General features: G+C 36.9%; 1 long non-coding RNA gene across 1 annotated transcript in view; it reads left to right on the top strand.

The window, feature by feature from the left end:
- The window catches only part of LOC310879860, a 56370-nt gene extending 43872 nt beyond the window's left edge, over nucleotides 1–12498 (top strand). The window contains exon 3 of the long non-coding RNA XR_014571187.1: nucleotides 10644–12498. This is a non-coding gene — a long non-coding RNA (uncharacterized lncRNA). The remainder of the gene's footprint in view (nucleotides 1–10643) is intronic.
- The last annotated feature ends 1741 nt before the right edge of the window (nucleotides 12499–14239 follow it).

Raw genomic sequence — 14239 nt, 5'->3', positions numbered from 1 at the left:
CAAAGTAGTAATTGCAGTTTTATAGTACCTTTTCTCTGAGGCAATCAAAAGTCTTGCTGAGTTTATCAGCCCTGTTTCATAGGCTTGAAGTTGCCAGCTCTTATAACATTTATTGTTTTTCTTACTAACCCGTTTGCTGGCAGTTTTGAATAGGCTAGCAGTGGAATAACATATTTTGGTTGCACAGAAAAGCTTGCAAGTGACCTGAGGCTTTAGTCAGAGTGTTTTCCACTTTTTACAGCTTAAACCATTCAGTTCAGCAGCTGCAGTTGTTTCTTCCAGACTGCAAGCATCATGCTGTAGGTCTCTGATCTGGAAACATAGAGGCAAGGCACAGACAGCTCCTTGCTGGTTTTGTTCTTAAGTGTCAGAAAAAAGACCTACCTGGGGCTGAAGATATTCCTAGGGTGTACGCTATGCTTGTATGTGCAATGTGCAGGGGGGGTGGATGTCAGCAGGAAGAACACGTGCTGAGTGAGTCTTCTGGTACCTCCTGCACATGGCTCAGTATGTTAGCTGAACCTACTGGTGACAGGCTTGCCAAATTACACAACTGAAAAAAAATACATCTTGTACAAATGAAGAAAATGTAGGGCTTGGATGTTGATGCATCTCATCTTAATTCATTTGTACCACTACAGATGGGGTGTGATACTACCTGTTGGTTTAACAGTGTTTCCTTTAGCTTTGCATTGAGACCAGTTATGGCCCACAAAGCGCAGCAACAGATCAAACATGAGTTGAGGCCTAGGCCTTTCACTAGATGTTTACTTAGGGGCTGGCAATATTTCTAAAATATTCTTCTTGTAACAGCTGGTGTGAATGAAACCCTATTTTCTTGTTTTTCAAACAGAAGTGTGAGGTAGACAGTGAACGGATATAGTGCTTAAAGGGACAATGGCCTTGATGATTTAACTCAGTGAATTTCCCTGATGTGAACAATGTTCGTTCTTTTTCAATATTTTAATAGTTTTGCTTAATCTTTCAAAATAAAACATACTTTGAAGTAAGTGGTCCCTCCAGGTTTTATTTTAGCAAGTGCGTTAAACAGCTAACAAACAGCTTCTGTATTCTACACTGCAGGTAGATGGCTTTATGGTCCAAACAGCCTAACTCTGCTCTGGTTTGTATGCCAGTTCGGGGATTTTCTAAATGTAGTGGATAATTTGTTTGGTAGTATATGTAATCCAGTAGCATTCGCTAAATGCTAATTGAATAGTGTTATCAGGATCATCTGATTTGACATGCAGGGGGAGTCCTGAAGGACCTGCTAATTACCTGGTCTAAAACATTGCCTCTTCTGAGCAAGATAAAGTAGAGGTCCAGCAATGTCTGCTGGGATCATTCTGAGGAGTCTGTCTAACTCAATACAAGGCAATTTCATTAATATAAAAGTAGAAACAGGGCATTCAAGCGTTAATGTTTGGAGCAGTAATAGTATTGAGAAAATAGCACTGAGAAAGCACCATTATGTTAAATGTCAGTAATCTAGCACTATGGTCTGTAGCACTACATTTCTCCACTTATTTTCCTTTGCTCTCAAGAGTTTTTGTTATAAATTGGAGCAAATGACAAGTACCCATTAAAACTCATTTAGCTCTCACACTATGAATTCTGCTGCTGCTATGGTGTGAAGTAACTTTTGCCTCTTACAAACATGGAAATGCACAGAAAACCCTCTGTAACACCTACAATGCAAAGAGTATTGCTGTTAAAAGCCACCTTCTGAGAGTGACGCAAAGCGGCATGACCTGTGCAAGCCAAATGAATCTATTGAGGAAATGATGACGTTGAAAGTAACTAAGTATTTCAGATGGAGCAAAACTTCTCCAGATTAATCAAGGATCTTATTCTCTGGCTTATCTCATTTTCTTCAGTATAAGAAGCCAGAGTTCAATGGAGTTACTCATGATTTATAGCAATGTGAGAAGAAAAGAGTACCCAATAGGTCATATTCTTTGCTGACTTTTGCCTTGCATCATGACTGGCTGACATCTGTGCTAGCATTAAAATATTTCCTGTTTCATTTAGGAGCTTTTTATACTGTTTGTACTCCCCATGTAGGGGAGAGGAAAATTAATTGTGGTCTAAATTAAATCACTTTGGGGTGCATTTAGATATGACTAAGACGACTTCTAAAAATATGTTAAAGTGTTATAAAAGTATATTATGAAAGAACATTTCAATATGTTTGCAGGTAATGGTCAACTGTAGATTGAATGTGCCTTTACATGATCACCTCAAGAAAATTGCATGTTATATTGTCTGTCACCAGTCTGGTCTTTTGTGTCCATACTGTGCTATATAAAGTGGTCTAAAGCCACTTCTCCTTTCTGATCCACACACATTCTCCTGCATTGTAGAACCAGTTGAAGAGTAAAATATGGTGGGGGTTGCACCTAATTTAGCACCTCTTCGATGTTAATACTCATGAGCAGCTGTAGAACTAATTTAGTAGACTTTTTGCTGTGAAGCTGGGCAAATATTTTTAACTTTATTCATAATGTTCCCCAAAGCTAAGTGGCATGCCCTTTGCATACCATTTAAAGCATTAGAGCTTGTATGCTGAAACAGTGATCAGAAAGCATTTCTTCAGATACCTTAAGAAGTCCTAGTTAAGAAATTTCAGAACAATTCCTTCTGTTGCAAAACTGAGAATTGTCAAGAGTTTGGCCCTTATTTTCTGTTCCATGACATCTTAATGCTTACCTGAAGATAAGTCACTTTCTATTCTTGACCTTTAAGATTAAATCTTCAGCAAATATTCATCCAATTTTTCTGACAGCACAGTAATTTTACCATAGACTTAAAAATATACAAGCAGCTTAAAACAATGGTTTGACAAGGTTAAAGGAAGGTCCTGAAATCACCCCTACTTTTGTATTAAAATACTGTCTCCTTCTGACTTTGGTTAGGCAATAACATTTGCTGTTCAAAAATATGTCCAGAAGTTTATCTATAGAACTAATGATAGAACAGTCCATGTTTCTAAAATAGTCTCCTTTTAGCCTGCTTATCTCTTTCCTGACATTTCTTACTGAGCATCAGTGAGCAGGCAGCTTTGTACTGACATCTGAAAGCTACTCTACAGCAGCAGCGTGCAAAAGGCTATGGAACAAGCAGTCACATGGTTTCTATATTTTCTCTCTTTGTTTACTGTGCTCATAATGCCAAATGGCAAATTAAAAGAATGCCTGAATCCCAAAGAGTAAGGCATGTTATTTCTCCTTTCCACATGTATGGTTGTGATTATCTTTGTGGAGGGAAGGCATTTTATGCTTGTTCTTTAGATAGTCGGTTCTTGTCTTCTGGGGGAGCTAATTTCTGAAATGTTTAGTATAAACACTCTAACTTGCATAAATTGGATTATTTTTAGGAAATGTTTGGTTAAGTTTACAAAGATTAACACGTGATTTGTAAAGCCTTTGACTGTAGGAGACAAAGGAATATAGAATTTTTGGGGAGGTTGATCATAGCTTCTTCTGTTTGGTAAGAATTTCAGAGAAGACAATCTTAGCCAACACTGGCATGTGGTCATTTTCATCTTCCATTGCTGCTATGGTTATGGCTTTTAATTCTGGATACTCACCTTTAACTTTTGCAATTACCTATTTTTAAAATGTTTTATAGCACACTTGATGTCACTGGAGCTGTAGGAAAATCTCTATTAATTGTTACTAATAAAGAGTATATGATGTTTAGATTTTCAATTTAAAATGCAGGAGAAAGAAATAAACTGAGGTGTAGAGGTTAACTCCCTCTGACCCTCCTATTCTTATATGTTATGTAAAGGGGTTCAGGAAATAAAGGTACCTGTGAATTCCTCACGATGACACAGGCAAACCCCTGTGTTTTCCTTTCAAATTTGGTAGCTGTGATTAGCCAGCATGTGGGAGCATGGAAGGACAGAAGACAAGGTATAGGTCATATGTGGCTTAAAACTTACAGAAATGTCCTACTTGCCCACAAAATGAGAGTAATTTATATTTTAATTTTCAATTTTTGGTAGGATGATACCAATTGATAATATAAGCTTAGCCTTCAGTGAATAGTTAATTTATCTTTGCTTCTCGAAGTAGCAAATAATGCTAATTATTTTTCCCAGACATTCACTTGTCAACACCTGCTCAAGTAGTCCCTGTAAGATCAAGGCTGCTTAGTCTTTCCAGTCACTGATCTCTGAGTACTTAAGCTCTGAGATGACAAGCAAGCACATTACAAACAGAGAAGAAAAGGGGTGCGTAGATTTCTATTTTGAAAGACTTGGACGAGGTGAACATTAGTTGTAAGAACTTTACAGCTGTTTTTTAAGCAATATAGACTTAATGATTTAACCTATATTCGATAGCTAGAATATATGCAGAAATAAATGCATCTGGAAGTTCTTTTACAAAGATTAATTGGCATCAAAATGCCATTTAATTTGTTGCTTAATGGACACTTTGAAAAGTTACTCAGAAAATATTACTGGAACTCTTTTAAGCAACTTTTCCACATGCGTTTCATGCCCATTTCAGTGCACAGAACTTGACTCTGCACATGCTCTTGGGCAACTGTATACTCTAAACAGATTTTTAGCACACCAAAAACATTTTTAAATTCCTTTGCAAATATTTGAAATATTACTCTGAAAAGTTGTACAGTTGTACTTGGACCATGTTACATGCTCAAGAATTCAGAAAGCATCAGGTGAGGAATAGGATTCTGAGATTGAAATTAAAGTTCCAGTGCTGGTTGCACAAGCCTGGGAACTGTTTTCAAAGATATTAACATTATCAGTATTGACTCTAAGGGTCTAGCTGGTGATGCGAAGCACGGCAGCAATAAAATGGCAGTGTTCTGTTCAAAGTCAATTTAAGTACAGACTAATGAGTTGCTGAAGCACCTATTAAATGGCAGATGGTGCTTATGACTGAGAAGGAGAATAACTGACTGTATTTGTTCCTGTAACAGAAGACAGTTACTGAAGTCAAACAGGTTGTTAGGAATTGTAGCTGTAGCGTTGCCATTTCCTAGTATGGATGGAAACGGGATACGAAGAGACCTACATAACCTGCACAAATAGCACCAGAGGTTTCATTAGTGTGATGTACAATACAGGCCTCCTTTGCATTGTGCCTTTATCTGTGTGCACCAGACACCTCAGTGGAGTTGTCTGATTGAAGTGTTTGATACTCAGTCTGCATAAAAATTTAAAAAGGTGAGAGAAGTAAAGAGTTGGGCTCCGTATATTTCAGTCTGATCTCACAGCAATGTAAGTTTGATTAAATATGGTAACTCTCAATTTAGGCCATGAGTCACCCACTTTCTTAAGTAGGTATCCAGTTTTAAGCACGTGAATAAGAAAACTACTTAGGAGGATGATGGCTCATAGTCAAGCATGCCTTTAGAAACTTAGCTTAACTGGGTGTTTCAACATTGTGAACTGAGATCATATCCAAAAAATTATCTTAAGTATCTCAATGCCAAGTAACAGAATAACCTATTTTTTATTGAAAGGGACATTCCATATTTAGAATGGAAGGTAGCTCGGATCACAATCTTGTGCTTAAAACTAAAAGCTTATTTTGTTTTAAAACTAAAAATTTGTTTCCTTATGTTAATACTAATTCTATAAATATTTTGAAACTTAATGTTTTTTAGCCTGTCAGTGAACAGGGACCATATCTAGTATTTTTCTTGTCAGGGGCTTTTATTGTCTGACTCTACTTGGTACATGGGGTCCTACAGCATACAATTTATGGATTCCTAACATAGGTGCCACGAGTTATTAGAACCAATTAGAAGTTATTAGAAGCACTTCACCTATTTTCAGGCATGGCAAAGGAAAAGATCAGTAGCCGGAGTAAGTGTTTTAGACATTCTGAAATGCAATGGAAGAAATAACATAGCTTAGGAAACTTACTCAATTTTAATCTTCTGATTTGCCTAGAAATAACTTTCTTCAAAATTATCAGAGTAAGATACAATTAATATGATAAAAGGTGATTTAAATGTGTAATTGCTTATGTGAAATAATAAATGACCGAGGGATATGCAACACCTAGGCAAGAAAGACTCTATCTGTATTCCCCTAGTACCAGAAAAGACTTTCAGCCTTATGAGAAGTTCTGCAGCAGAATTTAAAGGAAATATGGTCACCATTGATACTCCTGGAGGGGGAGGAGGGGAGGACACAACACTTTTTAAAACAAACAATCAAAAAAAAAAAACACAACTACATTATAAAATGGTTTAGAAAGGGACAACCCTTACGGATGACCTGTTTTTTAGGTTAGAGGTATAGCTATAGATTGTATTACTGAATACCACTTAGAGTATATAAAACTGCTTGTCACCTCACATAATACTATCATATACTGTTTTACTCAGCTGGTAATAGGCATCCTACTGTACCAGGCTAATTTAGTTCAGGAAAGTATTGCTTCACACAGCCTTGACATGTTTCAGTAGTAAGTATGCTCACAATTTTATTTTCCAGCCCTTAAGTCAAGAGAAGGGGTAAAGGAGAGACTTCTTTTGAAAAGGCTTAACTCTAACCTGCCGTGGTGTCTAAATTCTTTTATTTACAGTTTAAAAAATCCTTGTTGCTTTTTAAGACTTGGAGTTTTAATTACAGAACCCATGTTAACGTTTTAAAGCAGTCAAACCTTCAGTAGTCTTAAACACTGGTATCTGGGGTACTTAGAAGGAATTTCAGCTAACACGTTCTTTAAATAGGAGAATGAGCTTGCTAATGCTCTTGGTGCTATTGCAAATAGTTATTGTAACATTTCAGACATATAATGATGATAGTTATCATCCATAAACTGATCATAGTTCTGTAGGCACAAGGAAGATAACTGAAGTCTGATATTTAAGTATTCCCATGAAAGATAAAGATTTCCAGGTGAAATAGTTAATTTATACTAGAAAAGTGGAAGTAATACTTTTTCTTTATTTTTGATAATTGCTACAAATACTATTTTTGAAGAGATCAAGATGATGATTAGAGGTGGAAATGCTTATTTTTACTGAAAGGTGAATGATAAAATAATGATATATGGAAAAATAATTTCTGAAGCCAGCTATGCCTGCTGTCTAGCTCAGTGTCAGAGAATTGGCTTAATTGCATCCCTGTTATGAACTAAATTAAAACAATTGACTAAACTTAATTGACGGTTCACATGACATAAGACAATGAAATCCAACAGCAGGTGAATAAACATGATTTCTCCTGTCTGTATGCAGGAACTAGACACTATTTTAATCTATCAGTCTTATCCTGAAGTATTTAAAATATACTATTCTGAGGAAAAATATTGGATTATCCAAAAAGAAGAGTAATACAGGAATGGACCACCAACACCAAAATGAGACATCAGAGCAGTGGCTCTGCTAATACATACTTGCATGTTTCTGTGAATTTTATCCCAGGAGCATCAAACACGTCTCAATGTCAGTCTATCAGGATAGGAACACAATTAAAGTTGCCTTTATTAAGGTGATCCATCTGTTTCAGTTCGGAGTTATTCTTTATACACATCAGCTTGTACAGAAAGGCTCTAATCATAAAACATTTAGAATTGTGCTAGATAGAAATGTTGGGAAATTCTGTCGCGGATCTTCGAAATGTTCTCAGATCCGATGGTCCCTCTCCCGTGAGGGTTATCGTGGTCTGGTCTGAACTGCACCTCCCCCAGTGGCTTGAGCTGTGTGAGCTGCGTCCACTCACTGGCAGAGGTGGGGTGGAGAGTGACTTGGAGAAGGTCAGCTCTCCAAAACCCCGCCATTTGTTTATTTCTTAAATTTGAGCTGTTCCTTTGAACTTCATAATGCTCTTCAGCAACAAAACCACATAATTAGGCCCTTCAGTGCATAAATGCTCCTGTGGCAGGAGCATTTTGCATCGTTTACAGGACTGGCCTCTGCTCTATTTTTAATCAAATAAAATGAAAGAATTTTCCTCAGTTTTGTTGTTGTTAATTGCCTTCCAGACATAGAAGCATAGTTTTGTATTTAGTCATTCAAATATTCAAGATGTTGGAAACAAAAATAATCAGGAAATCTTTACTGGGTTCACTTAATTTCTGTCTGAATGCATCCATCTGTCAAAACATTCTTGTGTAAAATGTAACAAGTTTTTTCATTTCTTTCTGTGCATAAATTGCTTTTTATTTACAAAAATCCACTTTAAAAGTTTTGAAATATTTCCTTCTATGTGCTTCTTCAAGTTATAATATCTTTAATGACAAAGGAGATACAAATCTTGGCTATGGTCAGATCTACAGGAAAACTCCTAATGGATTCACCAGGGTTACCATTTAACCCATTGTATTTGCTACCAGGGCTGGACAAGAAACCATTTTTCACCACATCATTATTGGAGGTATTCTTTTTTCTTATTCCCAGCCTTAGGACAAACCCCCAAAACGCTGTTTCCACTAGGAAACATGGGGAGATGCAGAGGGATTAAAAAGGAATCTCATAAAGTGATTATGGAAGCTATCCATGTTGGAAGATATACTTGTTTATCTAAATTGAAATGTCTCTGAATTAAGAAGGACAAATGGAAAACATAAAACATCCATGTTTCATCTGTGTTCCACCCATCCAAGTAGTGGGCATTTAAAAATGTTTTGCTTCTGGGGCCTAAAAATTCCTGAGACAAAATTTGGTCTCTTCTCCTGTATTGCAAGCATGTAGGAATGGTACCTGATGTTTCAGGGAAAAAAGAAATAAGAAAAAGCATATATGAGCACTGAGAAGACCTCTGATAAGGTGGAGTTACGTTGTATCAAATCTATCTGTTCAGCTTTTTTAATAACATCTAAGACACCAAGAAAAAGCTTTTTTTTTTGTTTTTTGTTTTTAGAAAAAGGGGGACAGCTTATCACTGTAGCCCAAGCTTGATGTAGGGAAAGTACATAGTGCTGTGCTGCAAATTTATAGAGTCTCATATGGATCTAATAGGGATACTTTACACAGCTACTGCAGTCTTAAACTTTATCACAATTTCATGAGCCAAGATTCAAGGTTATATGATTTTTAAGAAATATATTTTATTTGAGCTTTTGGATTTTATATACTTTACATTTTTAGCTTCTTCCCCTACCTCCAAAGCTTGACTTGTTCTTTTTTAGTGGAAGTGAGGTTCCAACATAACCATTCCCATTCCAAAGGGAGAACGTTAAGCAAAAGTCCTTTGATAAAATTGCATGATTGAGAATTAGAGTAGTGTGGTAGAATTGTATTCTCTTCTTTGGAAAGCTGATTTTTAGTTCCAGGCTGTTCTGTAAAGACTTCTCTGTCCATGTGACAATTTAGTTTATTATTTTAGTGATTTCTTGTCATCTTTAACTGATGAACTGTGAGTGCTAGGAACATTCCAAAACAACAGGGTTTAATTTATTAGTGATTAATGTAATCCCTCTTTCTTGTTCCAGTAGTGTACACCTGATCTATCTTATTTTTTTTTTCTTTTGATCTTTAAGTAAAATAAATCATGCTGGAAGAATTGTTTGGCTTTGCTTTTGATCTGTCCAGAGAACTATCCTATGCTTGTTCGTCTTTTTTGCCATGATGTGACTGTGTTGCATGGAAATTGCCCTTCAATTATTTCATTTTCAGAATGTCTGATTCTGCAAACATAATATACATTTCCATGAGATGACAGACACTCATACAATGCCAAATTCTATTTTTGTTTTCCCAGTAGTATAGCTAGAATACAATTCCAAACAAATAGTCTTTTAAATATTTATTCTATCTTATTTATCCAGTGTGCTCTGCTGACATAAAGCATGCGTTAGTGTTTCCAAAAACAGGGCCTAAATCCGCTGACTCTCCAGAAAAGAGCAGGATTTATCCTGTGATCTCAATAACATTATTTGCACAAGTAGTACTCAGTTGAATCCAGCATTATAGGGGTGTGTATGTTTAGCAATGGAGGTGCTCTGCCTTCTCTGCCATACTGATAGGGATGTGAGTAAGTAGTATGAGGAGTTCCAGCTGTTTTTTTCTGTTTATCCTTGTGTAAATTTCTAAGGGTAAGAGAAACACAAGTATTAAAATACATTTATTGTTTTTCATCCATTATTTACCAAGTGACCTTAATAAGCCATTTTCAATGTCATATAAAATGTTTTACAGATTTGAATGGTTTTGGCAGCTTTTCTCACACAGATACAGTTGAATTCAAGGATTTGTACAGATAACTGCCTAAACTGCATCACTTTTGGTTAACCAACTTCAGCAGGGGTTTATTCCCTGAAACGGGTGGGATTTCTCTGGATTATGTTAGTGCCAGTTGGAGTTTTAATTAAACCTCTGTCCTGCTGTTGGGAAAGAAAGCTTTACAATCAGTGAATTAAAAATAGCCTTTTCTTGGAGGGGGAGGAGAGGAAGGGAGGAGGTGATGTCTTGCGATGTAGGAAGTTTCCCACTGAGCATTGCATGGAAGAGCAAACTTGTGCTTGGGCAGCTTAGAGACCTTTTACTTGGCGGTCTTCAAGCACAATTCCTTGCTGAAGTCAGCAATCCCCATGCTGCAATTTATTCTTGAAGCTGCTCAGAGACAAGCCTTGTTTTACTTCTGTTTCCCTGCCCTTTCTTTGCTTCATCCCTCAAGCCTCTGCATTTACGTATGTTGTTGTGGCTTATAGGGTTTGTGAAGCGCAGGTGATCCGGAAGTCCATGCTGCATCTGGACCTGCAGTTCTTTTCTGGCATGTTTATCCCATCCATCCCCCAGCTGCGGTTTCAGCAGGGACTGAAGGGAGGTCAGAGGCGATTTGCTCCGTAAACACTGCAGCCCACCCCCCGGAACAGAAAAAACAAGTTGCATATAGATGTCATTTGAACCCTTCCCCTTTTGCTTAGTCCTTTGTGTGATTTATGTAAATGCCAATGTAGAATCAGTCTCTGTATAATATACAAAGTAAAAAATCTTTTAAAAAAATAATAAAAAAAGATTAAAACAAGATTGGTTTTATAGATATAATTATATCTTTGATACTTGCCACTAAATATACCCTTTCCAGCTTAAAATAAGCGTAGTATGCCTGAGTGCTTCAAAAACTCTTAAAAATGAGCCTACAAAATACTGACATTTAGTATTGAGGAGAATATTAAAAATCTTTGTCCAGTCAAGAAAGACCTGAGGTCAACACCCAGAATGCTAATTTGCCTTTACAATATTCCAAGCATACAAACTGCAGTCAAAATTTGTCTGTGGTTTGTTCTTTTAGGCTTGACATCTGCTCTGCATCATATTCCCAAAATCAAAACTGTGTTAGCACATGTTTAAGCACAGTCTTTCAACAAGAAATTAAAAAGCCGAGGACCGTGTGAAATTCTTATCGCTACAGGGCTCGCTTCAAAGGCTGGAGACCTCCTTGCCCATAGTAATGGGAGGGACAGGTGAGAGAGAGCAGCGTGAGCTTAAGGGGGTCACAGTCCAAGCCAGCAGGAGAGAAGGAGAAATTCAAGCAACTCCCAATTTCTGTGATTAAAACTAAATTGCTCCTTACCTCCATCTTGCTCTTGAAGAGCAGAACATTACTTTGGGGATGAAATAATAAAGCCATGCTGGCTAATTACCTTATAATTAAAAGTGAACCAATTACTAAGTCAGGACCTCTAGTAGTTAACTAAGAATTTAATTTACAACTCATCTAATGAAGGCTGAGTGTAAAATTCATTACAAAGCTCTTAACACTTTTTATTTCTGAGGATGATTTTAGAATATAAGATGTGCTGTTTTCTAGAACTCTTGAAACCTATCTAAAAAGATTTGCACATCCAGCTAATGAAATCTATAGGCTGATAGAAAGTACATGGCACATTTGCACCCTGCATCTCTGTTTTTGAGGACTTGGCTGTTCAACGTTTTGCTCTGATATTTGACTAGCTCTGCTTTTGAATAAAAGTTGTGCAGACATGCACAGATATGTTAGCTCTCTGGTATCTTGTCAAAATAGAAGGTGAATAAGAGAGAGATGTGCAGGAGGCATTATTCACTTGTGCAGTGCTGTCTATTGCTTTATTTTCATGCTTATTTCACTTCTATGCTGTAACTGAAATTTTTAGTACTATCTTTTGAATTACTGTGTAAGAGAAAGAAATAAAACTAGTTCTGTAGGTAATGGTTGCATATAGGTGCACTAGTTGGATATTTATCATATGAACTCAGTGTCTGTACTTGTGTTTCAAGTAAAAGCTTATACTGGTAACAGTTTAAAAAAAAAAAAAAAAGAATAGAATGAAAACAGCCTGATCTTGTAGTTTCTGTTTTATCTACTTGTTTGCAGTGTGTTACAGACTGTGACTTAAGATCTGCTGCAGAGTATCAAGATAAACACAGAAAATACTATTGAAAAAGGCTAATGAGTTCTTTGTGTTTATAACCAATTTTTCATTTTTTTAACTTGACCTACCCACAATGCTGTGGACTGTGTGTTGTAAACCCTGCATAGAAATGTTAATTTGTTGAATAAAATGTTTTTCATTGTGTTTTTCATGGTGTTTTTTAAGTCCTTGGGAACTTTTCCATTGCTCATAATTTTCACCTACCTTGCTTTCTTTGAAATCTCATGTGTCAGACTTTTAAAAATATTTTCCATATGGGACCATGTAGGAAGAATACAAATCCAAGAGCTCTAGGGATAGTCAAAGGGCAGAAGACCATACATGACTATGCTCTATAGCCTCAGAGATTTCCATAAAAAAAAATTACTATAGGGTAAAAATGAGAGGCGGCTGTCATACTGAGTAAGTTTTTTTTTTTTTTTTTTTTTTCCCATGAATAGATTAGCTAAAAATCTTCCATTCCCCTTTGCCTTGCAAATGCAACAGTACCCCTGACATTCAAGGAGAGAGTAATTTAATTTGCTATGCTGTCTTAATCAGGGACTTATGTGCAGCAAAATCTGACATTTTTATCTAGACTGTATTATGTAAAGCAGTGAGCTGGGGGACCAGGTTCATGTTACGACTGTTGACAGCTGATGTTTTTCAGTAAGTCATGCAGCAGCAGAAGTTCCCAGTGTACTGCTGAGCCACTGCTGCAAGGGTGACAATGTGTAACAGTGGAGGTCAGAAAGATAAAATTCAAGTTGACATGAAATGTGTGTGACAAAGGAGCTCTACAAACAAGGTACCTGTAACTGAAAAATCTGTGAGAAAGTTTTTCAGCACCTGGCCCATGTCCAAAAGGAGTTATGGTCTTTTAGTTGAAGAAGGTTGGTGGGTGAACACTCCTCCAGAAATTCCAAGGGAAGGCCTGGAATGAATGGGGGCAGATGCAAGTTGGCATGGCTTTAAAATGTACTGTATATTGTAGTTCAGTTAAGATGTATTTCTGTGGTATTAGGCTTTTTGAGTCCTTGATCTGCAAGAGAATAGGGCATGATCCCCTGCAGGTACTTTCACAGTGTCAAATGCATTAAATTGTTGCTGCCCAAATAGTTGACATAACAAGATAGCTGCAATTAGAAATACAAAGATTGTTTTTGTCGAGCAGCCCAAAATCAGGAAATGTTGTTGACTTTATAGTGAGTTCAGCAAGCTTTGTAGCCAGCCAAGAAACGTGCAGAAAGTGAAGCTGTGTCAGCATTAGTTATGTCCAACACTATTTACAGCTTTTCTAGACCATCAGTTCACCTAGAAAAGTACAGGAACCCGGGCCAGAGCCCAGAAGTTATGTGCTCGTTGTGACCTAGCCAACATCATTAACATGGCTATATTTCCTACTACGTGGAGCTCCTGAAAGCTCTTTGTTAAGCATAATGCATTACAACAATCCATTTTAGGGGTGAAAAGATTATGATTCTTCTGCCAAGGCATCTAGCGAACTGAGAACTGTCATTCCCAAAGCAAGGGTCACAACCTTCAGTGGCACTGCAAGCCTAACAAGTGTAATTATTTATGCTACCGCAAAGAGGCTGATGAAAGTGGAACTCACTGCCAGAAAGCTTTTTACAGGTTCTCTATTCTGGTCTGAGTAGGAGCAACTTTTAATTCTATGCTGGCTCTCCAAATCCTGTCCTTTCTCTAGACCTTGTTTTGGGCCTTGGAAAAACTTATTTTAGGAGGATGAGAAAACTGGTGTTATCAGATGTATTCTATTGATCTCAGTCTCTGAACTTGCTAAATTTTTGTTCAGATTAATATCATCTTCAGCTCCTGTGACAAATGTGGTAGGTAATTAAAAAAAAAAAAAAACTCGGTAGACTCCTAATTGGTTTCCAGTGATTCATTCA

The sequence above is a fragment of the Anser anser genome (assembly GCF_964211835.1).
Source record: "Anser anser genome assembly, chromosome: 11".
Taxonomy (NCBI): domain Eukaryota; kingdom Metazoa; phylum Chordata; class Aves; order Anseriformes; family Anatidae; genus Anser; species Anser anser.
The sequence above is the reverse complement of the archived record's forward strand: the minus strand, read 5'-3'. Positions and strand labels throughout refer to the sequence as shown.